Genomic DNA, 27,328 nt, shown 5'->3' on the forward strand with positions numbered 1-27,328 from the left:
GACAATGAATTATCCTGAAAATGTAAAAAAAAGGAGAAATTATTTCTTAGTAATCGTTTAATTTTAAAAATTTGTGTTTTTCAAGCACTTGTTCTAATATACAAAATCAATAAAAATTCCGTTAAAATTACAGTAGTTGTTCAACCTCAGCAATAAATGATAAATGTTGTTCGCAATTAAAGCCTTCTGTCCCGAACATTTAAAAAAAAAAAGATCATGCATGTAGTTCATTACAAAAAAACCCCACTTATAACCTAGAAAATTCCAATCAACATGATCCAAAAAACAGATGTCATCCAGGAGTATCTTCTGATTCATCTGTCAAGGAATCTCTACATAATTCTGACCCTTGACAGTAGCAAAGCTCTGTACATGTAAGGTTTTGTTATGAACAAACACTTTTTACATGGAGATTTCCCTTACATGATTATACAAGATCCTGCAAGAATTCTGCTGACATATGCCCTTCACAATAAACAGGGTGTACCGAATTAATTAATGTTTGCCATCCATATTCCAAGGTTGACGGAACAGGGCCTTTTAGCAATGTGTAATGTGGTCAAAAATGCCGCTTCACAGAGGTTATCTGACTAAACCTATATCTTCACCGGTGACAAGCTTGATGCGCATTTTATTCATATCATGATTTAAAGAGATTCTTTAGATCATACATCTTCGAAACTAAGTTCTTACACAAACAAGGGCTTCATCTTCGTCAGTACCCCTAAAGCTCTGTATCTACAATAGTCATGCATGTCCTTCAAAGTATTGAAGACTATTTTCTCACTACTCCAAATAGAGACGAAGTTGTGTCGCATCCGGTAAGAGTTTGTACAAAAGGAATCAGTTTATTAATTGTTGGGAGAAAGCAAGCACAGTCATAGTTGGTGAATGGGTAAAAATCTTCAATTATTCTTTACACTGCTAATGTTCCCCATCTACCTACAACTCGCGTGCATGTGTCATCTGTTAGTAGTAGTGAACACACAGAACAATCACACCCATGCCAGAGGTCCGTATGATTATCCTGTCGTTTTTTTTTCATTTCTGATAACTTCATGTCAAAGTATAAGGCATTAATTATCATACGAGTATGGGCCCTTGTTGAGTGCTAACCAAGTTACGACAGCCATTACCATTATTGTCTGAAATGACTGCGACAATTTTGGATTTACAAACGTACCGGCTTAGTAAAGTTCATTATAAGGTGGAATCATAGGGGATTTGTCATAGTTTTGAAGAAGAAAAACTACTAAAAAAAATAGGGTGAACCTGTTGGTTTCTTTTAACAGAAAAAACTTTTTCCAGCCAGGAATCATTCTTCCTTCAATAATCTGATACACTTTGGTGGAAGCTGTAGTCTTTTTGCATATGTCCTTTCCAGCAGACTTTTTTTTTAGTTTTTCATGTCGTAGCGGTAAAAGAACGTCTGCTTCTGTGTACGCTAGAGAAAAGCATTGGATAATATTTTTATAATAGTCAGCTGCAAGGTCACCAATTTTTTTCCGTTTTTCCTATCATCAATACATTGAACCATTACCAACTGACGCAAGTTGTGAGTGATGAACCAAAGGAAGGAAATGAAAGTGCACAAGAGACATCAGAATCGAATTGGTTTACCAAATCAGGAGTTTCAAAAAACGATCAATACTCTTCAACACATTGCTAGCAGATTTCATCTTTGAGTCTTCCACAGAACTTAAGAACCAACGTTTACTCTTTACAGTAAAGGCAGTGATTAAGTACTTCTTCTCTGGCACACGTTACACTTTTCAAAATTAAAACATATGTGTTGCCTTTTTTAAATACTAAGACCTAATCGTAAAGGACTTCTTAATTCAGACATTTTCCAGATAACTAGATGTCCAAATTTAGACTTGGTTCTTAATTTTTGAAATATATAAAAAGAAAAAACCCATATTAAATCAACATACGAAAATAAGAAATCTTTAAAAATACACAAGAAAACCACGACAACGAACACGACATGGGACCTTGAACAAACAAAAAAGATCGTATTGAAAAAATGTTAGCAATGAAAAATCGTTGTAATACGAAATAGCATTTACAGATTAAACTAATAGTATCGGTCCTGTTCAATATTTTTGTACACGTCGAATGTCAAGGGGGAAACCTGTATCATTTTATAGTGTATATTTTGTCTCAATGCTCAACTCGATGTACATTGTAATGCTTCTGAAATAAATGATTTTGAAATTTGTTGTTTAATAAAGTTTTGAAATATCATATAAATGTTGATTAATTTACACTTTAAACATAAATGATGAAAAGTGAATTGAAACGTAGAACTGTACTCTATTAACAGCAAAATATTCGTAGTGTTCCATTTAAAAAAAAAAACTCTTCAATAACGGATTAATTTTTCGAAACTTTGCATGAAATTGTAAAAATAAGGTGTTACAACTATGTATAAAATTAAAAAAAGCATATAACGAATGTTCTTTAATAAATGTAGGCCAAAAAACTTTAAAGTATTTTTTTCTAAAAAGTATTGGAACGAACTTCAAAACCCATTTTACAAAAATTGCACCGTAAGATTTTTTGACGACAAGTCAAAATGTGAAGTGTAACCTTTAAACTACCAATACTGTGATTTATAGCCGTATAGTCCGAATGACTATTAAACTCCTTAAATAAGCGACTTTTCCTTACTTGGTCACCGTATTATAACATATACACATATTTTCAAATGGAATGTTCAATGTTTTAATGTATAAGTACATTATACAAATGTTTAGTGCACTACTAATTATGTTTGACAACGACATTTTATGTCACAATCTATGTAAAAAAGTGTTATTTTGTTGTTGTTGAAACTATCATGACTATTCCAGATTTCAACCCAAGTAATTGTTTTGAAATTCCATTGTGTACCATATCAAGTCATTTATTTAATGACGTCTTGCTATTCCGTACGCTACAATATTTCGATAAAGAACTTGTATTTGAGACGAAAATGGCTATAGATTTGAGTTAATATCGGACTTAGATTTGAGACAATACACAGCATAGTTTGGAGACAATGAAAGACATAGGTTTGAGGCAACAAAGGGCATAACTTTGGAATGTCTATGACGCAATATCAAAATTCTTTGCAGTAAGGACATTTTTTTGTGTGTGTTTTAACGCCACTTTTAAGCACCGCATTTAGACTATTTCGTGGCGGCCATTTTTTATTGATGGAGGAAGCCGGAGAAAACCACCGACCTTCGATAGGAAAACTGAATCTTAGTCAATAAGTATTGGATCGATTGCATCCGCAAGAGCGGAGTTCGAACTCACAATCTTAGTGTTGACTGGCGAGGGATTACAGTAGAAGGGGTCAATTAATTTTGATGTTCCTTTATTTATCATTTCATATTTTAGGTCAGTGTATCCAGGTTACGATGACAATCTGCGATAACGGGCGTTTACTACAAACAGTAAACGCGCGTTTTCTTATTACGAAAATAGAAGACGCGCATTTTTCCACGTTAACGCGGAGGTAAACGGGAAAGTAAACGCCCGTTTTCTCTGTTAAAAATTAAAAAACGCGCCGTTTTTGCGTTAACGTGGAGGTAAACGTGAAAGTAAACGCCCTTTTACTTTTAGTGTCTACTGCAATTTCGGAGTTAACGCACAGTTAACGGGGCGTTTACATGAAGTGCACGCGAGTAAACGCCGCGTTAACTTTTTCGGCCCGTCTTCATGTAATGCTTGGTCTGCGCCTTACTGTAGTTATTAAAGGTACCAGGATTATAATTTCGTACGTCAGACGCGCGTTTCATACATAACACTCATCAGTGACGCTCATACTAAAAGTTATAAAGCCAAACAATTACAAAGTTGAAGAGCATTGAGGATCCAACATTCCAAAAAAGTTGTGCAAACTAAATACGGCGACGGTAATCTATGCTTGGGATAACAAAATCCTTATTTTTTCGAAAAAAGAAAAGTTTTGTTAACAGGAAATCTATAAAAATTACCACATTATTGATATTCATGTCAACATCGAAGTGCTTACCACTGGGCTGGTGATAATGTCGGGGACAAAACGTCCAACATCAGTTACATCGTCCTAGTGGAGTAAATAGTTATCAAAGGTACCATGATTTTAATTTCATACGCCAGACGCGCGTTTTGTCTACATAACACGTATCAATGACACTTATGTCAAAATTTATAAAGCCAAACAAGTACAAAGTTGAAGAGCATTGAGGATCCGAAATTCCAAAAAAAGTGCCAAATACGGCTGAGGTAATCTATGCCTGGGATAAGAAAATCATTAGTTTTTCAAAAATATTCAAAGTTTTGTAAACAGGAAATTTATAAAAATGACCACATTATTGATATTTATGTCAACACCGAAATGCTGACTACTGGGCTTGTGATATCCTCCGGGACGAAACGTCCAACAGCAGTGGCATCGACCCAGTAACTATAGGTAAGGACATATATTTGAGGCTGGTAATATATTTGAGACGGGTAATATATTTGAGGCTGGTAATATATTTTGGTTGACATAATGAGACGTGCAAAAAGTATTCGGTTTCAATGGCGTTATGTTTTTGTTCTTACACATGTTACAGATGACTGAGTTTTGAAAGGACTTGCTCCACGTGATTCATGTCACTGATGCTAACTGTACTCAACTTCAGCGTTGTTTATCACATGGCGACATTTTTTGTTTGTTGTCGTCTGTCATTGGAAAAGTAAAATATCACGATGGATAGAACATTTCAGGAACTATCTACGGAAGTCAAAACATCATTGTGATATTGTTCCAGAATTGGTTTTCTAATCGAAAATAAGCATTGAAATACTAAGAATCCCAACGTCAACAGTTGTTGACAATGTTTGGAAACTTTTAAACACAGGTTCTGTGGAAAATAAACTAAGTGTCTGACTATTATTTGTAATACCACACGACTACCAGAAGCTTGAACCCATTGTTAGGTTAAGTCGGAGGAGTTTTTAGCGTGACATAGCAACCAAGTGTAAGGAATAACAGTGTGTCCCTGTGTCTAAACGTACCATTCAGCCCCATTTACATACACATGGGTATCAAAGGCGAGGGAAGGGAAGTTAATCGCAAAGACTTCCATGGTACAAATGAGATGGACGATTAACGACCACTGGAAAAAGGTTATTTTGCTCTTACATGTCTTATGACAGCAACATTAGGATTGACCATGATGCACGTGTGTATGTATCAGGCATGGGGCGAATTACATTGCAATGTAATGCATTATATTACAATTACAATGACAAAACCCTGCATTAAATTACAGTTATAATTACAATTACATGCATTTATCAAAGTAATGCATTATATTACAGTTACTTTTGCAAAGTAATGCATTGAATTACACATTACATTATAGGTCCTTTTTGTTTGCTAATCAAATATTTTGAAAACACCATGAGGTCACAAAAGATTCTTGCATATATATACAGTAAATGTTCCATGTATTGAATTCTCTAATAGAAATTATAGAGATAAAGTTTATTGAAGATGGAAACTTAAAAATTCCGAAGATCTTTTCGAGTACATACAATCTAACTCTCTTTCATCTCGCAATAGTTCTAAAACCTTTGACTTTTCTACACTTTACACGTCAAGTATTCCACATTCCAAACTAAAAGACAAATTGATAGAGTTGGTATTGCTTTGTTTCATAGAAAAGAATGGCCAACGTAGATACAAGTATTTTGTCTAAGGGAGGGATAAATCCTACTTTGTGAAGGATCACTCTGATTCAAACAAAAATTCTCTGAAACTGACATTATCAAGATGCTTGATTTCTTGATTGATAACATATTTGTTATGTTTGGAGGACGTGTCTTTCAGCAGATTGTCGGCTTTCCAATGGGAACCAATCGTGCCTCTCTTCCTGCCGACTTGTTTCTTTAATAATATGAGGCTGGCTTCTAACAGGAACTTCTTAGGAAGAAAAATAAGAAGTTAGCAATATCCTTTAACTTAACTTTTCGCTATATAGATGATAATCTTTCACTAAAAAAAATCAAAATTTGGTGACTAAGTTGAGCGCATCTATCCCATCGAACTAGAGAGATAGGATCAACGGATATAGTTAAGTTGTCCTCATATCTTGACTTACATCTATAAATTGACAATGAGAGTCGGTTGACAAACAAAACTTAATTAACGACAAAAGAAATGAGTTCAGATTTCCAATTGTGAACTTTCTATTTCTAAGTAGCAACATTCCAGCAGCACCTGCATACGGGGTATAAATCTCTCAATTGATACGATATTCCAGTACTTGCATTTCCAATCTTGATTTTCTTGATAGATTGTTGCTGCTCATAAAGAATATATAAAACCACGTTCCAAATGATGAAGTTGATATAAATCCTTCGTACATTTTACGGACGCCATCACGAGTTGGTTGACCGTTATGGAATAACCGTTTCATAAATGATATCGGATATGTTCCTTACGTCGTAACTTCAATCCCCTTTTATTTCATGCATGTGACCTACCGAATTATACCATTTACCGATTTTGTTATAACATGACCAACACAATGAGTGCCAAATGTGGAACAGGAGCACCTGAGATCACCCCTTGTTTTAGGTGGGAGTCGTGTTGCTTATTCTTTAGTTTTCTATGTTGTGTCATATGTTCTATTGTTTGTCTGTTTGTCTTTGTAATTTTAGGCGTTGTCAGTTTTTTTTACGATTTATGAGTTTGACTGTCCCTCTGGTATCTTTCTCCCCTTTTTTATACTTATTTTGATTTAATGTTAATTTTAGTTTTATCAATTGTACATTTGGTTTTTTAAATATTATTTAAAAGGTTTACTGATAATTTTGATCTTAAATTATTAAATGAACAAAGAACGTTATGACTAAGTGTCAAAATGGTGAAAGGATTGATTGTAAAACAAACTAATTAATGTTTATGACAATGTTCAATTATCTATTTGACACTAACAAAGAATATATGCATTGATCTTTTGACAAAAATCATTTTATGTAATGCTTTTTCAATATCAATCTTTAATTACAGGGAAAATTAATGAAGATGTATAAAATAAAATAAATTAAAAAAAGTATGATGATATACAGGATTTTGTTATTATTAAAAATTGTAATTTGGTCATTCAAGTATTTATACCAGTTTTACCTGGGGCAAGGCTTAATCTCCATTAATTCAAATTAACATGTTTAGAACAAAAAAAACAATGCAAAATATCAGGAATGGAGGGGCTTAACTTTTTTTCTTTGTGTATATATAAAAGAAAAAGAAAACGTCAAACACTCATTTGGTTAATTTAATCTAAAAATTAGTTGAACCAACAAATCCACCGTATTTAGAAATGCTTAGGTTTATATTTAGCATGTTTATCTATTGTCCTTGCCCGTTCGATCGTAGATAAACTTTAATAAAAAAAAAAATGGATAATAAGATTTAAAATGTTGGCACTATGTATAAGGATGCGTAGTTCTCATTGTGCTTTCGATTTAGTTATATTCCATATTATTACATACATGAGGGGTTTTGACTTTGTACAAATTGTATTTTTTACAAAAAGTGCATGTACAAAATACAATTTGTACAAAATATGATTAAAATCTGCTTATAGCTTGCAAACTAATTTAATGTATGAATTTTGTGATAAAAAACAGTGATACATACGGTAAAATCGTTTCATTGCAATTATCAACATATAACGTTCTTAGAGCACTAAAATCTAAGAGAGCAGCTGAAGTTGTTTATTAATTACGTGACATTTTTCTTCTTTTTTTGTGCAAAACATATCCTCTAAACTAAAATTTATTGAAATAAAATACTCTTCAAAAACACTTTTTTCTCACAACAATAAGAATTATAGCCTTAAAAAATCACTGCATATACAGTACATTTATACCCCACCCCTTTCCATTTTTGGTAAATAATTTGAAAACAAGACTTTAATTATTGCCAGCTTATCATATGTGCATGTTTTCTGACATGATATGTCTACATCCTGTTTGAAACTATTCTTATAACAAGTTGAAAGCATTTCAGAATACTATAAATGTACTGTTTAGCAGTTATTCATTTCAACTTTCAAGGTTATATAAATTATCCAATCTTGCCTTCGTCTCCAGTCCACATCTTACTGTAGGCCTATTTGCCAATGAAAATTCACAATATCTGCCTCAAATGTTCAGTTTAGAAATCTTGTCGCAACAGTATCATCTCATAACCATATAAATATATCTCACATAATTAAGTGTTTAAACAAAGCCATATTAGTATTATGAAGAGACCAGTCTGGTGTATGGATTCAATAATTTTTTTTTTTTTAGAAATGACTGCTTACATCTAATTTTTCAAGCACAGTTATTGTTTTCGATACAAAAGACCTTTGAAATAATAAAATCCTATCATTTACAAGTTAAATTATTGGTTTAATAATCCAGGGGTAGGCATTTTGCTCTGTTTTTGCCCATTGGGCCTCAAGTTTCCTAAATTATTAATTATTCTGCTGTTTTTTAGTTCATATTTAGGATAGACCATACTGTTGTTAGTTAAACTGAGCTAGTTTTGTGTTTTTAGTGTGTATTTTGTTTTATGTTTCTTGCGGTGTTTTTTATGGCTGGTCAAACAATTTCTTTTTTATGTATTATGGCTTATCGACATGACAAAAAAAAACACCAAAGATATTCAGGTACGACATTTGAGTTTCAATGACTGCGAAGAGTAAAAATAAGCACTGCTTAACAATTTAAATTACAAGTTTGTATACATTATGAATTCATTTTGTATTCAGTGTTTTGAGTAGACTAGACACAATGTAAACTATAAACTTATGCTGAGCCATCATAGTTAAGGGTCGGGAATTTTTCAATCTAATGAAATATTTATTAAACTTTATATTTGAGTTAATTTCATTAAAATATATGAGAACAAACAGATTTTGCGAAATACGTAATCACAATTTATTATCGATGAATATTATATGTATCTCTAAAAGTGATATACTTTGAGAAAACAGCTGTATTAACAAAGTGCAAGCTAACGCAGTAATGGGAGAAAATTCACTCCAATTATAATAACTGAACTCAAATCGTCATGGTCGGAATAAGTAAAAACTAATAGTAAAGGGTCTGTAGAATGATCAGACATAAAAAAAAATGTTCATATCATGGATGAATGATAATGACACACAACAGTGGTCAGTATTTTTGCGCTTGTGCAATTTCAGAAAATCACAAGGTAATTGATCAATCGCCATATGATGCTCTGTTTGATTATAATCCAAGGATAGGTTTGTCGTCATCTTTCATGCTAAAGGAAATTTTAGCAAATCTTGAAACTGAGGTTGATTTGACGAAAGTAAAATTAAGCCTTATTTCGTCCAATAGTTATCAAAGGTACCAGGATTACAATTTAATACCCCAGACGAGCGTTTCGTCTAGATAAGACTCATAAGTGACGCTCGGATCAAACTAGCTATATGGCAAAGCAAGTACAATTTTGAAGAGCATGGAGGACCAATTATTCAGTTTTTGGTGACCTAGTGTTACCTGTCCATGTCAGTAAAATATAGCGTCGATCATTGAACATAGTACCTCATATATAAGGTATCAAAGTGGAATTGATTGCAGAATAACTAAATATGTTCGGTGAATGATTGTAAAATACTCACATAAATATTTGTTTTGAACGTTTTAAGAAATGACAACTCTTCGACTAATTCCTCCATTAGATCACCAGTGAATGTTTTACACGACTAAACAACACATAATATATTGAATTTCTCAATTGTTATCGGAATATCGAGTGTTCAGCGCTGTAGACCACTCTGCAACACATACTTTACAAAACATTTGGTTTTCTCTTGCCATATGTTACCTTTCCTCGCGAGTAGAGTCTGAAGTTGTAACACAGTACATGATATATTATGCATTCAGACAGAATTGATTGCATATTAGCTGAATATCTATCTAAGGATAGTTAGATACAGGCACAGACATAAATATTTTGATAAGTACGTCTAAAAAAGAGGCAACTGTACGACAGATCTAAATTACCATTGAAGGTGATACACGGCAGGATTCATACATCATGTTCATATTTACCCTGAATATCACCACAATTGTTCTCCCTTAGAAGCAATTCGCAATTGCATAGTGTTACATTTCCTCGTATATATCATACTTCAACTCATATTGAGCCTACTGATGTTAGATCTAGGAATTTGCATTATAAATATATTAAGTACATAGAGAAATAACATAACAAACGTACAATCAGTGAGAACTTCTTTATAGATATCTCTGCCTATGCTAAGTGACAACTGGACATTATGACTTGTTTACCGAAATATAGTTGACCTAGTAGTCTAGTGAGTTGGACACAGGATAGGCGGTATTTGCACTGTTACTCAGATGCAGGGGTTTGAAATCTCAAGATAAAAGAACAAAAATTAGCTAACAAAAATTTGAATATCTTAAACTAATGGGCTTAATTTTAGACTTAGTATATATAAATATCTATATTAAAAATAGATAAATAAATAATGAGATGAACTAATAAGGTCTGCTTCTCTGTCAAATTCTGTATGTGTCCGTCTCGTGTTGGAAAGTTGTTGATCAGTGTTTGTCGTTGGTTGTTATATGTTATCTGTCATTTATGCTGTTATACTGTTTTCTAGTAAATTATATCGTTAAGTATTTCGTCTAGAATGTTAAACATTTTATCTTGTCTGGGTATTTTATTGCCGAACGTATTGTGTATGATAAAATATTTGTGGGAAGCCGAATGGTGACGAATACTTAGTTCAATCTACGTAGTTTGTAAGATAGTTTCGATGTGCTGTCAAATAAAAAAATGTTCAGTCTATGATTAAACGGTTGTTTAGCGATTGCAATTGACCTTAAAGTTAACAATTCATTATAATACTAAATTGTCTGAAAAACTACTGCACAATAACATAAGTAAGATGTAAAACATTAAAACAATTGATCGTTTAATACTTTTAACAATGTATTGCAATTGACCGTACCGGTTTTATTTCTTGTCCGGACATCTTATCCTCATTTGTCTTCTTTAAATTGTATCTTTCAGAATGATAATTGATGAACCTAAAGTCATTGACGACTTTTCTCTCAAAGTACCAAATCTTAAAAAAGAAGGTTACTAACCTGGTTTGTACTTTAAATCCAAAGATTCTTTTTTTGAAACCAAACCTGCCGCAAATAAATCAAAATATATAGTTTCAAATAAAGACTACAGAAGTATATCGCTGTTTAAAACCAAAATACTTAAAAATCGAACATCTTGAATGTATTTAATTGGAAAATGATAAGATTAATACAATTAAAGGTGATGTATGACCATAGAAACTCAAAAAAGGGGTAAACAACAATCTAAACCAACCTTCGAACTATTATCGCTGGATCGATACCTCGGCTGATGGACTAACAGTCCCCGAGGGTATCATCAGCTCAGTAGTCAGTACTCCGTTACTGACATGATTCAACAAAGAAGGGGGATAGGACCCTTAACGGGACTCCGGGATCGGGTGTTTTTAAGCTCGGGATTTCGGAATTGACCCTTTCGGAATCCGGGAAATCTTTTTTTCGGATTTCGGGACGTCGGGATTTACTTTATTTAAATTCAGGATTTCGGGATTTCGTTTTTTTAAGCCCGGGATTTCGGGATCTGGACCCCTCCTATCCCCCCTCAACAAACTGTTATAAACAAATTTTAAAAATTAATACTAGTAAATAATATTAAGAATCTAAGGTTTCAATTCTCCCATGTAAAGGTGACTTCAATGGATTCGGTACGTATACATTTTCGGATTTCAAATGTTTGGCTTCAAGCATTTCTGATGACGGTAAATCCAAAAAAGCGTTTCGAAGTCACGCAATTATTAAACGTGTTGTTTTCAATTATTTTTTCGATCAACATAATTCCAAATTGAAAATCCGTTTGAACTTATTTCTATAGAAAACGATTGAGTGACTACTTGTAACACTTGCAATAACCTTATTGTGCCTCGACCAACATTGATCTATACGGACATCAAGTAGAAAAAAATGTTATCGAACAATTACTATCAGATTTCACAACTGTGTCTGACCAAATCAACGTATTCCCAAAAGACTTAATTTACTAAATGCACATATCAAAATATATATTTGCACGTGCATGTTTACACTATATGGACTTCATATAAAGAGTGGTGAGGAGAGCATATCAAACAAGGCACTCCGTAAATTGTATGGACACCATCACGAAATGATTGATAGATACGATGTGTCTGTGTAATTATTTCTATCTAATCTGTTTGCTCAATATCGAACGTGACCTATTCATTGATTTACGGCGTGTCTCGGTATTTTATACATTCAACATTCATTTTTATTCAGAATGGTTTCGGTTTGATGATTTCTTATGTCTTATCGTTTGCGGCTAGAATTCTATTCTGTAAATACATTTCAAATATGTCTTTGTTGTCAGTAAAGTCGAGTAAATTTCCCCTTTTTATTGAATACGTATTATATAGTCAAAATGATTAAGACGTCGTCACAGCATTTATCAAAAAATGCTTGTTAATACCGTCATTAGCATGATAATTGTTTGGGCTAAAATTGTATAAAAAATTCTTTGAATTTCAAAACGATATATTCGTTACAACAATAAGTCACTATGTGTGATACCCTGTGCTGTCTGTAGTAAATGGAAGATGTTCGTTGTTATTTTTCGATTGTCTTGTTGTTACATCTATGATATATTGTATTTGTAGGTTTCTCTGTGATGAGTTTTCATGCATGTGTTTATGCTGTATATCTATCACGTAATGTTGTCATTTATGCGATATTTTTTATCATTGCTAAGACGCGGGAGGTTTGGTTAGCCATAAAACAAGGTTTATTTTTCTTTAAATGTCCGATATCCAATTTAGGAATATGGCAGTTGTTATAAAATTATCCGTTTTCTAGTATGTTGACATTTGTTTTGTTGCACGTCAGTGTTTATATTGTTACTTTTTTGTCCTCTTATAATTGGTGTGCTTAATTCGGTTTTCGTTTGTAACCCGGTTTTGATTTTTTTTCATCGATTAATGATTTTTTATCAGCGGTCTACTACTTCTGCCTTTTTAAAAGATGTAATGATGTACATTCAATGACATTTTTTGTCTTTTGTTACAACATGTACAATGTTTTGTAGGAAAACGATGTTATATAAAGATAGTAGGATTAATAATGTCCAGTTATCTGAATGCAAGTTTTACATAGCCATTTATGAATGTTATCTTTCGTAAATCTATTATTGTACCCTAAGATTAGGTGAGATATTGTTTTCAGACTTTCTGAATATGTAAAAGGATTTGATTATAATGCAATAAATGATTTGTATTTAGCAAATGGCGAATTGCAGATAGAAATGATACCCTACACTGCATTACATGCGCTTGACATTACAAAGACAAACATACTTACTTTGTGATAATTTGAAAGTTTCAAGAAGTGTCCTATAACCTACAAAAAATATTGAATAAAAAAAAGCATTACAAATAAAAACTGTTATTCTGTCTCGTGATTATAATAAATAATAAATGCGTTTATGTTCATATTGGCCTTTAATACGAGTAAACAATGTAAACACACTAATATTGAGCTTGATAGTAAATTCTAAAGGGGAAGTTTATACGATATTCCCGTGCTTGCATTTCCTATCATGATTTTCTTGATAGAGGGTTACTGCTCACATGGAAGCTATTAAAACCAAGAGTTCCAAATGTTGAAGTTGAAATCATCCCTTCGTAAATTTTACGGACGCCATCACGAGTTAGTTGACCGTTATGGAATAACCGTTTCACAAATGATATCGGATATGTTCCTTACGTCGTAACTACAATCCCCTTCCCTTTCATGAATTTGACCTACCGAATAAGACTATTTACCGGATTTGTAATCACATAAGCAACACAACGGGTGCCGCATGTGGAGCAGGATCTGCTTATCCTTCCGGAGCACCTGAGATCACCCCTAGTTTTTGGTGGGGTTCGTGTTGTTTATTCTTTAGTTTTCTATGTTGTGTCATGTGTACTTTTGTTTTTCTGTTTGTCTTTTTCATTTTTAGCCATGGCGTTGTCAGTTTGTTTTGGATTTACGAGTTTGACTGTCCCTTTGGTATCTTTCGTCCCTCTTTTATAGAACAGATTAAACCAAATCCTCGATTCTTAGTATATACAATCGCCGCGATATAGCCTTTTTGTTCTAATGCGGCGTAAAGCAACCAACAATCGATCAATAGTATATACAAGGACAGAATCACAGGCAAATAACTGCATATTCCTGACTTGTATTACATGTGTAATATTTGACGTTATATTGAAAACAAAAATAATCAGTAGACTTTAAATCATTATAAAACTATTTCTGATAATCATAAGCATTCCAAATTACTACTTGTATAAAGTACAGAAAGTGTTTGTAAAGCCACGGTTTTATATTCCTTGACAAGAAAAATCTTAATATTTCAAAAATTCTAAATGTTTTTAGACTGTATATATATATATAACCATTTCAATGATAACTCATGTCAACAAAAAGTGCTGACTAATGGACTGATGGCACCCTCCGCAGGCAAAAGTCAACAGCAGGTGTATTGATCCAGTTGTTGTAAATAAACTAATCATTAACACCGGAATTAAAATTGTATAAGCCGTTCTTCAAGATAAAAGACTCATTCGTGATGTTTATTTCCAAAATGTTAATAGGCCAAATAAAGCACGAAGCTAATGCTGACCCCAAATACAAAACAAGTTGTTGTCTAAGTTCATTTATTCTTAAGTATTTAAAAAAACGAAGTTTTTTCAATAGTTAATTCATTAACATGACTATTTCGATGATAATTGATGTCAACACAGAAGTACTATCGCTGATTTCTGAGCTAATAGTTCCCTGAGAAGGAAATTGAGAGAATGTTTATTTACAAATATCGCATATTGAAACCATAAAGAAGAAATAGAGAAGCGAAATGTGCTTATATACATCTATTGAAATAGAGCACACACAACTTTCGCTTCAGACTTGTTTACATTTATTAAAATAAATAAAATTATATATTAAACAATAAATCAATTGGAAAATACTTTTTTTCTATATTCAATCCTGTTTGCATTATCATCTGAAATTTTTTATCCATCAGGCTATTCCAAGAGTTAAAGAAACAGAATATGTCTGAAGTAGAAACAAAGGAAGCAAACACCCTAATTGTAAAATATAAACTGTATATTACAATTATACTTGCATGGCTAAAATGATTAAGTATCCGCTTTTAGTATTTTCTCAATAAGAGTGTTTGCTTTCTTAGTATACTAGCTATTATATGTATGTTAAACATATTGATGTAAATGTCCTTTGGTTTTGTGAGTCTTTGTTTACTCCTTGGTTTTGATTGTTATTGTCTTACCTCCTAAAACAGACACATGGATTTCTTCACTTTGTATTTCCGAGTCATTATATAATGCTATGCATTTGTAAACTCCGTCATGGCTGTCATCAGCATCTTTAATCGTCAGAAAAAAGTCATTTTGTTCTGTTGGCATATAGTTAGACATATTCCTTTGTTGTTGTAAAACTGTATCCGTCTCTTCGTTAACTTTTAACCAGTTAACACAATATGGAGGTGGATGTCCAGATATACTGCATTTAAAATTTACTGAGCCATTTATCTGTACATTGTATGCTGTTTGTGTTACCATAACTGATAATTTCTCTTTAAAATATAAGCAAAATAGTATAGTTTTTAGATTCGCTCTTATACATCTCAGTTTTTTTTTAGATATGTATCATTATATACATATGTTATATATGAATATGCTACATAGAAGAACAAGTGTTCAGTATGCTTGAGTTTCCCATCATATAGGATGAATGGATCATATAAACCGGTGGGTAAATATGATACAAGCCCAAACGAAAAAATATAAACGAGTCTAAATTGAAAACTACTTTCAAACCTATGATTGAGTTGGATAACAACCGCAATTTTTATACGTGTGCATGTAAAACAAATGTCGTTGTAGAAGTGTATAAGTACAGCACAAACAACATTTCCCAAAAGACCAAAACAGTGAAAAAGAATATTTAAACAAAACGCATTTGACTAACAGGTCGAACAACTGATGTTATTTGACCCTGCTGACTGCCATTGGCGAATGCCAAATAAAACTTTTGTACACCAGATTCGGATTTCGACAATAAATGTCTCTTCAGTTATGTTAGGGATCAAAACGGTTTTTGGAAGGCCATACACAATGTACCCTCTTTTTTAGATAGACTCTTGAATTTTAAGAGTCAATATAGGATGAACGGATCATATAAACCGGAGGGAAAATATAGCCCAGGTGGTCGTGGGGTCTAGCGGGACGGCTGCAGCGCAGGCGATTTGTTGTCACGATATCACAGTATCATGGGTTCGAATCCCGGCGAGGGAAGAACACAAAATTTGCGAAAACAAATTTACAGATATAACATTGTTGGGTTGATGTTTAGACGCGTACGAGTTGTATATATATATAAGTACGTCTGAGTCAGTAACCAATCTACAACAGATTCATCCATCGGATCGCCATCAATGATGGTGATACATGGCTGTGTACATTATGTATATACAACTCGTCTAAACATCAACCCAACAATGTTAGATCTGTAAATTTGCTTTCACAAACATTTTGTTCTCCCCTCGCAGGTATTCGAACCCATGCTACTGATATATTGTGACACCAAATCGCCTGCACTGTTACCGGCGCGCTTGACCACACGACCACCTTGGCTTCAAAAATGAAGCGTTCGGTTGCTGTGTGTTACCTTTCCTCGTCAGTTTTAATCTAGCGTCGTACCACAGTACGTAATACACAAGGTATGAAGATGATATTTTTACAGATCACCTAAATTATCCATATCAAAGGATCCTACAAAAAAATGTAAGATACAGTCGCAGAAATAATTACATTTATAAGTACGTCTGAACCAGTAACAACTCTACAACAGATTTATCTATCGGATCACCAGCAATGATGGTGAAACATGGCTGTGAACATTCTGTATATACAACTCGTCTTAACATCAGCCCAACATTGTAAGATCTATAAATTTGCGTTCGCAATTTTTTGTTCTTTCCTCGCTGATATTCGAACCCATGCTACTGAGTTATCGTGACACCAAATCGCCAGCACTGTAACCGGTGCGCTAGACCACACGACCACCTGGGCTTCAAAAATGAAGCACTCGGTGGCCTGGTGTTACCTTTCCTCGTCAGTTTTAATCTAGCTTCGTACTACAGTACATAATGCATAAGGCATGAAGATGATATTTTTACAGATCAGCTAAATTATCTTTAGTAAAGGATCCTACAAGTTAATGTAAGATACAGTCACAAAAATAATTATATAAATAAAGTGCATAGAAAATCAATCTAACGATGTTAGAGTAGATTTTATTCTTAACTTCCTCCCCTGCGCCGGGGCTGGAACATGTACTTTATTTTTTAACTTCTACGACATCACCGCCTAGCATTCCGCAGAGACCGTATTTCCTGCTCTAACTCTAGCTTATAAAAATAAGCTTTCGTTTCGGGAGGTGTTACTGTCTTGTAGGAGTTAAACAAGGATCTCTGATACAATACACGAAGTATTCTTTTTAGTGTAAAAAATTGATCATCTATTCATCTCTTCAGTGTAATTGCAGGATGCTTATCTATTTTAGAAGCATACAATCACTGAAAATAAATATATGTATATGTCTGCCTGTGTGTAGTGACAACTGCAAATTATACCTTGTCCATCGGATTTCTTATGAATAAGAAATACCAGGCCTTAGAATATGTATAAAGTGCCTATAAAATCAACCTAACGATGTTAGAGTAGATTTGATTCGTAACTTCCTCCGATATCATATACATAATGGTTTTTAATGGTCATATAGGTATCAGTATGCATATTAGTTTTATATGGTTATATATGTATTATATACATATTTGTTTTACATTGTTATATGTGTAACATTCAACATATTGGTTTTATATTGTTGTATATGTATCATATACATAATAGTTTAATATGGTCATATGTGTATCATTATGCATATTGCTTTTATATGGTTGAATATGTGTCATTCTACATTTTGGTTTTATATGGTTATATGTGACCCGCCTTGACATTTCCAGACTTATAGAGGTAAACGTCATAAAGCGAAAACGTCGATGTAAAGTTACGTAACGTAATCGGAGTACCTGTTATTGAATGTTCAATTTGTTTAACTCATAAATTTATCTAAAATTGCTTTTTTTTTCTCTTTAAGAACTTGAATATAATTTCGAATATGTAAACAGAAGATTTTTTACGAACGATATATAATCATGCGAGATAAAATAGAATTTATAACTCCCGTGTTTATATACTCGTTTTACCTGTGTGTATTTGTGTAAAACGGAAAGTCGAAATTCTGTTTTTAAATGTGTTTTATGTTTTTCCGTCGTGTTTATGCATGTAATATCTGCCACTGAACTACACCAACAACTGATCAACCATGTAAGAATCCCAATCAAATAAACCAATAAATATCTTTATATCCGAAAATGACACGAGTTCCCCACATGATAATCTCTGTATATAATTATAGTTCAACAGTCGAAGTGAAATCATGTGCAATTTAATATATTAAATTTTGTATCCAACTGTGATGCTGGTTTCAATGTCGCTTTAACCATAAGTGTCATGTTATGCTGTTTGCTATACACGTGTAATAGCACAATATGATTTGTGAGGAGTTTGACACTGCAGACTCTGTAATAATCATTTCATCCCCATTATCAATCAATCAGTTGGTATGAGAATCTTCGCAGGACATCAAACTGTGAAATTTTGTGTGTCGATATGCTCATTAGCTTCACTGTTTTAAACTTTGACATCTGGTTAAAATCTGAGGTCAAATGTGTTAAAGGTTCCTGTTTGGTGAATGTTATCTTAGTGTAGTTTCAGTATACTGTAGATTCAATAGTAACTTTATCATGGAACCATTGCTACTAAACGAAAAGGTTTTAATGTAATATATATTTATTATCAAAATTACAGAAGATAAAATGAAAACGTATTTCCTGACTTAACATATAAAACATGTCAAATAGTTTGGTCTTGGGAAATCACTCCACTATCTGACGAATAATTTTGCTCCAGGACTTTGTCAGGAAGCGATTCTTTCGTGGAAAGAAGACCAGCTGACAAGCCACTACGCTCAACTTCAACAACACAACTGACAAAAGAATGATAAAGCGAAGCTTCATCTGACGGCCCATGCATGGCAGTGGACCAGCCCCCGCGTGACGGTGGGCTACAATGTGTTAAGGTGTTGAGTTGAGGTTGGAGATATTAAATGAAAAATGCTTGGAAAATGAATGAAAAATATGAATGATAAGTGAAATATTTGAAAAGGTGCCAAGAAACTCTGACGAAGTAATGATTAGAAATCAAATAAGTCTGAGTGACCCCCAAGTATTTAGAACAAGGAATCCCCCGGGACCACCTTCAATAAGTCAACGAATAACACAATAATAAGCTAAATATAAGAAACAAAATATACATATTAAGCAAGTATGCAGTTCTACTGTCAATAAAATCGAAGTTGACTATACTATATTCAATGATTGAAAGATTCAGCAAGCTGCTGTTGTGCATGCTTTATAGGGATTGGTTGAGTTCGAATATAACGCACATAGCAATCTGAAGACCAACGACCTAACGTTTTAATCATGTGATCTTCTAATTTTGCTTGACCAGCTGCGGTGCCAGCACCTATTCTAAATGAATGACCTGAAAAGTTTTTAGGATTATAACAGCATAACTCTAGAACATATCTGATTTTTATTATAAAGAAATCTCTTTCTATAGCTAGATTGCCAATTGATACAAAAAGAGGGTCAGTTTTTTATAAGACGATAAAAACGTTTTTCTGATCTCTAAATATCTTTTTAAACACGATAAGGACAAACATGACTATTAATTTTGAGTAACTGAATATCTATACCATTACGGAATGGATCAGTTTTGGACTGTTTCAAGTGCAGGTTAGCAATATTGTCTGTGAATGAAATGTCTGATATACATAAATTAATTGCAGGTTCAAAATGTTCGGATTTGATAACAGTTATTTCTCCGCATCGGAGGAAGCCAAAAAAAGAAATCACGCTAACTGTTTCAATCATGAGGTCAATAAATTTTGAAAAAACTCCCTTTCGTAATCTCTTTATAATTTGCTCAAGAATATCAAAAGTGATTGGTAGCCTTATTCTTTTATTTTGATTTTGAGATTGTTTAACATAATTTAAGATCAATGCAAGCCTTGGCAATGGTTTGCCGTTTTATAGTTCTAATGGATCACTACAATTTTCCTTTAAATGATTGTACCTGATTCCACATAGATAAAGTTTAATGGTAGAGTAATGAAGTTTCAGAACTGTTTGACAATGAGCAACAAAAAAAAGAGGATTTCTCCCGAAACTGGGGCCAAGTTATTTGCAAATGTCACATTATTTAACAGTAAATATCTCTTGAAATGCATGAAACCAATATCATACGCATCCTTAGTCCTTTTGGATATCGATGTTGTCCATAGTTGTTCGAAAGTTTGTTTTAACACCATATTACATCTGAGATTTTGGGACATGGTTTCGGAAAAGTGTCTGCATCTGGTGCCAGGGTTCTGAAACGTTGTATCTGAAATCGAGATAAGGCATCACTAATATCGTTTTGTACACCTGGCACGTGTTTTGCACTAAAAAAATTGTTTGTACATGCGCACCATGTTAATTTTCTCATTAACTCCATAATATTCAAACATTTTGATCGGCCTTTTCTTATAATCTCAACTGTAATCATATTATCAGACCAAAATAACACTTTTTTCGTTTTCCATGAAGCGCCCCATAATACAGCTGCTACAACGATAGGGTACAATTCGAAAAATGCCATTGAATGTTTACTGTTTGTGATGTTTTTAATTTCGGTCGGCCATGAAGAATAAAACCACTTTCCACCAAAATATCCACCAAAACCTATAGTTGATGATGCATCTGTGTATAATTCCATATTAGATATAAATGTAGAATTATAAAACATATTAATTCCATTCCAATTCTTAAGGAATCGTAACCAAAATTCGAGATCTATCCGACATTCTTTATTTAAACTCACAAAATGATGTAATTCTTTCGCTTTGGTTGATAAATTGATTAGATAAAACACAAAAGACCTGCCCGGTAAGATAACTCTTGAGGCAAAATTTAAATGACCTAGCAGCTGTAGAACTTCTCTCTTAGAACAAGAGGATTTGACACTTATGCTTGAAATAAACTCACAAATTCGATCAATTCTCCTGTGGTAGACGAGCTTTCATTTTTTCTGAATCGAGAATGATGCCTAGATATTCAAGACAAGTTACAGGGCCAACAGTTTTATGCATTGCTATTGGAACATTTAATCGTTTAAAAATCATCATCATTAATGCCATTGATCGCTCTCCCTCAGCGTGTGGTGGATCATTGTTAAAAAATCATCTAACAGATGTAAAATGTTATTGACCTTGTAGTTTTTTGTAGCAATATAACATATTGCTTGTGATAAAGTATTGAATATGATGGGACTAGATCGGCAGCCGGAAGTTAATCGCACATAGAAATAATATCTATCCTCCCATTTAATGCAAAACAAAGGCCATTGTGAAGGTAATATAGGACAATTTTTGAATGCATTAAAAAATATCGTATTTACATAACCAGGAATGTCTTCCGTTTTTTAGGATTATATCTATAGCGTTGTCGATCTTGACGTACGACATAGAGCAGGTGTCTTTGTCAATTAATTCATTGATGCTAAAATGAATATCACTTTGATGGGGCGCCGATAAGTCCAATATAAGTCGTTTTTTCTTTGAATATTTTCCTTCCGCAACTCCCAACGGACTGACACGGTAACTTGAAAATGGGAGTGTATCAAAAGATCCGTACATAAAACCACATTCACACTCCTTCCTTAACATCTCATTTACTACGTTCGGTTGCGATCGTGCAGACAAATTATTACGACACTCAAGGGTTGGTAAACTAGTTACAGACACTTTGGTGTCAAAACCATATTTTAAACCATTGCATAAATAATAAAAAAAAAGATTTGTCATGATTGTTATTTCTAAGTTCGTTTTGTAATACTTCTACATTTATCGGAGTAGTAGCCTGTAAGGGGAAGTTAATACTTCACAGTCATTTCTTGGAACCGAAGCTTGACTTTGGTGCAGGAGTACTAGTCTTAGCAACTGTGTTTTCAAAAGAGTAATTATTTTTAATTTTTTCGCTATCGTTATGCGTAGATTGACGAGGACAAGTGGTTACACTATGATCATAGTTACGACAATTGGAGCACATATGTAAGAAAAGGCATCGACCGTCTTTATTACAGCCAGACAAGCTATTGAAATTATTGCAAATTTCTTTCCCATTGTGATAAAAACGCTTCCTACCACGAATATCAGAATTTACGCTATTTTTCGTTAGATGTGGCGTAGATACGCTTTTTTTCTGATAGTTGCAAAGGACAGAACTTTGGTCAACCATGTGACAAAACTTGCAAATATTTATTTCCACGCCCGCACCTATCAAGATCATCAGGTCGCGATCCCTTTTGCTCCAATCGACTTTAATTTGTTTGTCTTGAAGAAGGGTCGAGGCTTTGGCCGAAAACAACTTATGATAGTCGTAAAACTTATTACCATAAAAGTTGCTGATTTCTATGATATTCTCTTCATAAGCGTCTAATTCAAATCTCCTACCTGGAAAAGCAGACGTCATTACAAGCTTGAATTTACCGAAAGCTTTTATGAATTCCTGAATTGTTAGCTGTCGATTTAAGCGTGGGTCTGGTTTATTCCCCACCTTAATATCCATACCGTCTGCCAAAATGGTATGTGACTGGGGACTCTCGAAACTAGGAATAAGGAGAGAAGCTAAGTTAATGTCCTTACCCTGTATTATTTGTTTCTGTAATCCTGTAGAAACTATGTCTACATTGGGAAAATCTTCCGAACGAACTCCTGTTCTATATAATCCATTATGTAACGCATCCGGTGGGTTTTGTAACGGCGGTGTCGTATTGCTGGAATTGTACCATTGATGGAGATTATATGGTATGCTAACATACAGCTTCTCTGTCATCAGGGTCTCGAAGGATTTCTGAAGGCCGTTCACACATTGTTACATAGTGTTAAAAGCAGTTACCAATATATTAGTGTTGACATTCTCCGTAGCACAATTATGTTCAATGTTTTTAGTCTCTGTTGAAGCTGTTGGATTAACAGATGAAAAACCTTCTGTTGGACTTTTAAAAACTGGTTTCGATGGTATCTACGGCGCGATCATCACTTTTGTTTACAATGTTCTCTGTATACAGAGATTTTACTACGTTTAGAGTTAAATTCGGAGGCACTTTGAAACCAATTTTTGACAGTTCGTCCACCATTTCGGATTTGGTTTTCTCAGAATTAGTGTTTGTACCTATTGATTTCCGTACTATATGGTTGAAAACGGGATTTCAGTTTCGTCGGATTCCGTTTTTTAGTTGGAGGCATAACTTATATTACAGTGTTTTGAGAATAAGTTTTAAAAGCTGTTGCCACAAGGAGCAATTACTAAGACTGTGATTCAACTTGTTTTTCACGTGACTCATATATTGTAAAACTGCAAGCACGCAACTTTATCTAACCTTTATTTATTATGACCTCTTAACCGATATTTAATGTCGAGTAACGGGTTATGCAGAAACGGGTTAAGAAAAGTCATCGGCACCATTAAACAGCTGTTAATAAACAAGTCGTCTATAAACCATGATTATACAATTATATAATCTACCATATAGATTTGCGACATGAATGATTTACGCAACTTGTAGCTTTGATGTGTACAACTTTGTTCTTAATCATTGAAAAGGCTTTCACAGGCGGATTTAGGGGAGCCCCCCCCCCCTTTTTGGGAAAACACTTGGTTGCTTATATAGGGAATCACTGAAGCGTGACTGAAGCGGGCCGCCTCTTAGGTCAGTCAGTGGGCCCCCACTTATGAAAATTTCTAGATCCGCCACTGGCTTTGGTTGTTATCTATAAATTATAGAAGCATTGCAGATAAATCGTAAAAATAAAATAGAAGCGAAGAACTAAAAAATGCGTAAATTAATTGTCTGTCCCGTATTAGTTTTGAGCTCCAGGTTTTCATCAAGGGGGACTACTCACGTTAAACTCTTTTTAGACAACAAACGAAAATGTAAACACAGAAGACAAAATATATTTTGTACACATGTACATACTTTGAAGATGAAAATGAATTTACAAGTGCACTGTGTCTAACCACACCGGCAAAATTTGTTCGGACTCGATGGTATCTAATTCAATGACGGAACATCAATAAACAGAAGAAAGATATGTTTCTCCTTATTTCTTATTTTTTTAATGATATCAAAGAATATATATACAGATACAAATATTTTGAATTTCTATTGTGATATGCAATATTTTCTACAACCGTTTTATATTATTTAACGGAGGAATAAGTAAAAATGCACGTCAAAATGACGAATTGAGTGAACCTTGTCTCGAAATTGTTTAATTTCTCGTTAAATTGTTCACATTGTACGGACAGAAAGGTACGGGAAGATAGATACTGACATGGAGATTACAAAACTTGTTGTTTTGAACATCTCGATACTTGTATTTCTGAGTATGGCACGAAAGAAATAGGTCAGCGAGTTTGATTATGTTTATTATAAACTTTCTCATTGATATTTTTATACAAATGAGACTAAGTGATTCGAATTCAAAGCAGTATATACAAGTATGGAACACAGATCTAACGATTTTTCTCCTATTGACCTCGTTTTATTGAAGAACAAAACAAAAAAAAACGCCAGTGAAGTTGTTAGCTATGGCTAAGTTTTCTCGTTCGGGAAATTTGAAATCTTCAGTTGTTACACATTTGTTTTTAATTCAAGAACGGTGTAATTTTGTTTGGAACTCTTGGTTGTTTTTAGCTCACTTGACCCAACAGGAAAAGTCTTTTTTTATCACTTGGCACCGGTCGACCGTCGTTCATTATCTTTCAATACATTTGTTATATACATTTTCACCTCTAAACTTACTTGGCTGCATTTAACAAACTTATCTAAAATCATGTCTTTTTTTAATTATAGGTAGGGTATCTAGTTTTAAAAAGTTTACTGTGACCCCGCTTGTCAACCAAGATGGCCGTCATGGTTAAGAAATATATAAAGGGGGGCATGCAAGAACATGATGTCAATTAAACAGCCGGTGACATAAAAAAAGTCGAAAAGGGCCAGATGATTATCTTCAAAATGTTAAGCTCTACCATTTGTCCATTTACTATTAAATTCTCACATAAGTTCTTAAAGGAGTTATTGCATGGCCCCTTAATTACGAATTTGAAGTTCTTTTTATCAATTTTGATGTATTGCTTTTCATAAATTGTTGGTTTAAAATTTTGTATAAAAAACGGGTAATATATACATTGTATAGACGAAACCGGGTGATTGTGTAGTAAACAACAATGACAAAACCGGTGTCTTTTAATTATTGACATGACCAATTTCTTTCGTTCCATACACAGAAATACAAGTATTGAGATGCTCAAAATGAATAGTTTTGCAATCTCTGTGTCAGTATCTATCTTCACATATTTTGAGTGACATACGAATTTTAATTCTAATTAAAAAGCACAAAATTTTTTTTTGAGTGATTTTATTTGAAAAGTGGACCCAGGGTTCCTATGGAAACCGAATGCATGTTTGCTTAATTTAACTCAAATTCACTTTTCAATAAATTTAATTCACTTTAGTTACATTTTGATAATTTTAAAGACTAAAAAAAACCAAACACACAACGAAATGTCAACTTGCAAGGAGAACAAAATTCGATAAACCTTAGAAATATTGCAAATTGGTACTATTTAAAAAAAAAAAGTGCATCTCACAAAAATGACCATAATCATGATAATTCTTTTACTTTTGATAATTCGACCAAAAATCTTACTTGGTGTTTTGTATCTATGTGTACGTCATAAAAATGCAAAAAAAACTCATTTTGGTTCTAATACCTCCATAAGCCTGACAATAACATGGCTGGTCACATATCGTTCTACATATTGGTTCTATATGTTCATATTTGTAGCATTATACATATTGGTTTTATATGGTTATTTGTGCAACATTATACATATTGTTTTATATGGTTTTATATGGAACATTATACATATGTTTTTTTTTTATATATTTGTATCATTTTGGTTTTTGTTCTCATTGGTGATGGTGGTACGGTGGCATTTTCCGTAACTATACACTTTTATTGTTTATTGTTTTAAACATTCAAGAGGTCTATAGTTTTTGGTAATGTTCAATTATGGTTATTTTGAATTTGTCATTTATTCTGTTTATTGAAAAACTATTTTGTTTCGTATAGATTCTATTTCAAAGAGCGTAGTGAGAGGAATGGTTGCTTTTACATATGTGACAGAGAGACTAAGAGTGGCAGCTTGTATGATTCAATTGAAAGGACGAAATCAGACCCAAAATAGTGATGGTCTACGAAGATAAACAGCTACATTTTATTTCGATACGTTTGAAAGATGTGTCAATTCACTATCCCCATCTATAACTCCACTAACAACTTTGATAACGCATCTATTTCAATTCTATGAAATTGCTGTTTAAAAAATATTATTTTGAAACAAAGCGCAAAATATATCACTATGTATCATTATTATACACACCTACTATTTCGACAAATACATGTATATCTGGACTTTGTACTTTTGTTCCATTTGTTCTTGTTGCAACACAAGTATAAGTTCCACTGTCGTTTTCGTCAGCATGAAGGATGATAAGCGATGGCTCATTTGCAGCTGGCCGCCACATATATTTCAAGTTATTCTTCTCAGGCACAATAGCTGTAACAGCTTGAGTGTTGGTATGTTTTGTCCATACAAAGCTCGTTGCTGGTGGACCACCGACAAAATGAGTCTCCAAAGTAACATGTTCTCCATAGGCAACAGTATATTTTGACTTCTTTATTTGCACTGACAAATTATCTTAAAAAAAACATAAGGTATATGACAGTCTTAACAGTTTAATAGCTAAAATTGAAATACGATGTAATTCATCTTATAATTTTAAGATATAGAGCCAATTTTACCAGATTATGTCACGATTACGTTCGGTCCAAGAATGTCAAATTATTTGTTTGA

This window comes from Mytilus trossulus, chromosome 7 (genome assembly GCF_036588685.1).
Source record: "Mytilus trossulus isolate FHL-02 chromosome 7, PNRI_Mtr1.1.1.hap1, whole genome shotgun sequence".
Taxonomy (NCBI): domain Eukaryota; kingdom Metazoa; phylum Mollusca; class Bivalvia; order Mytilida; family Mytilidae; genus Mytilus; species Mytilus trossulus.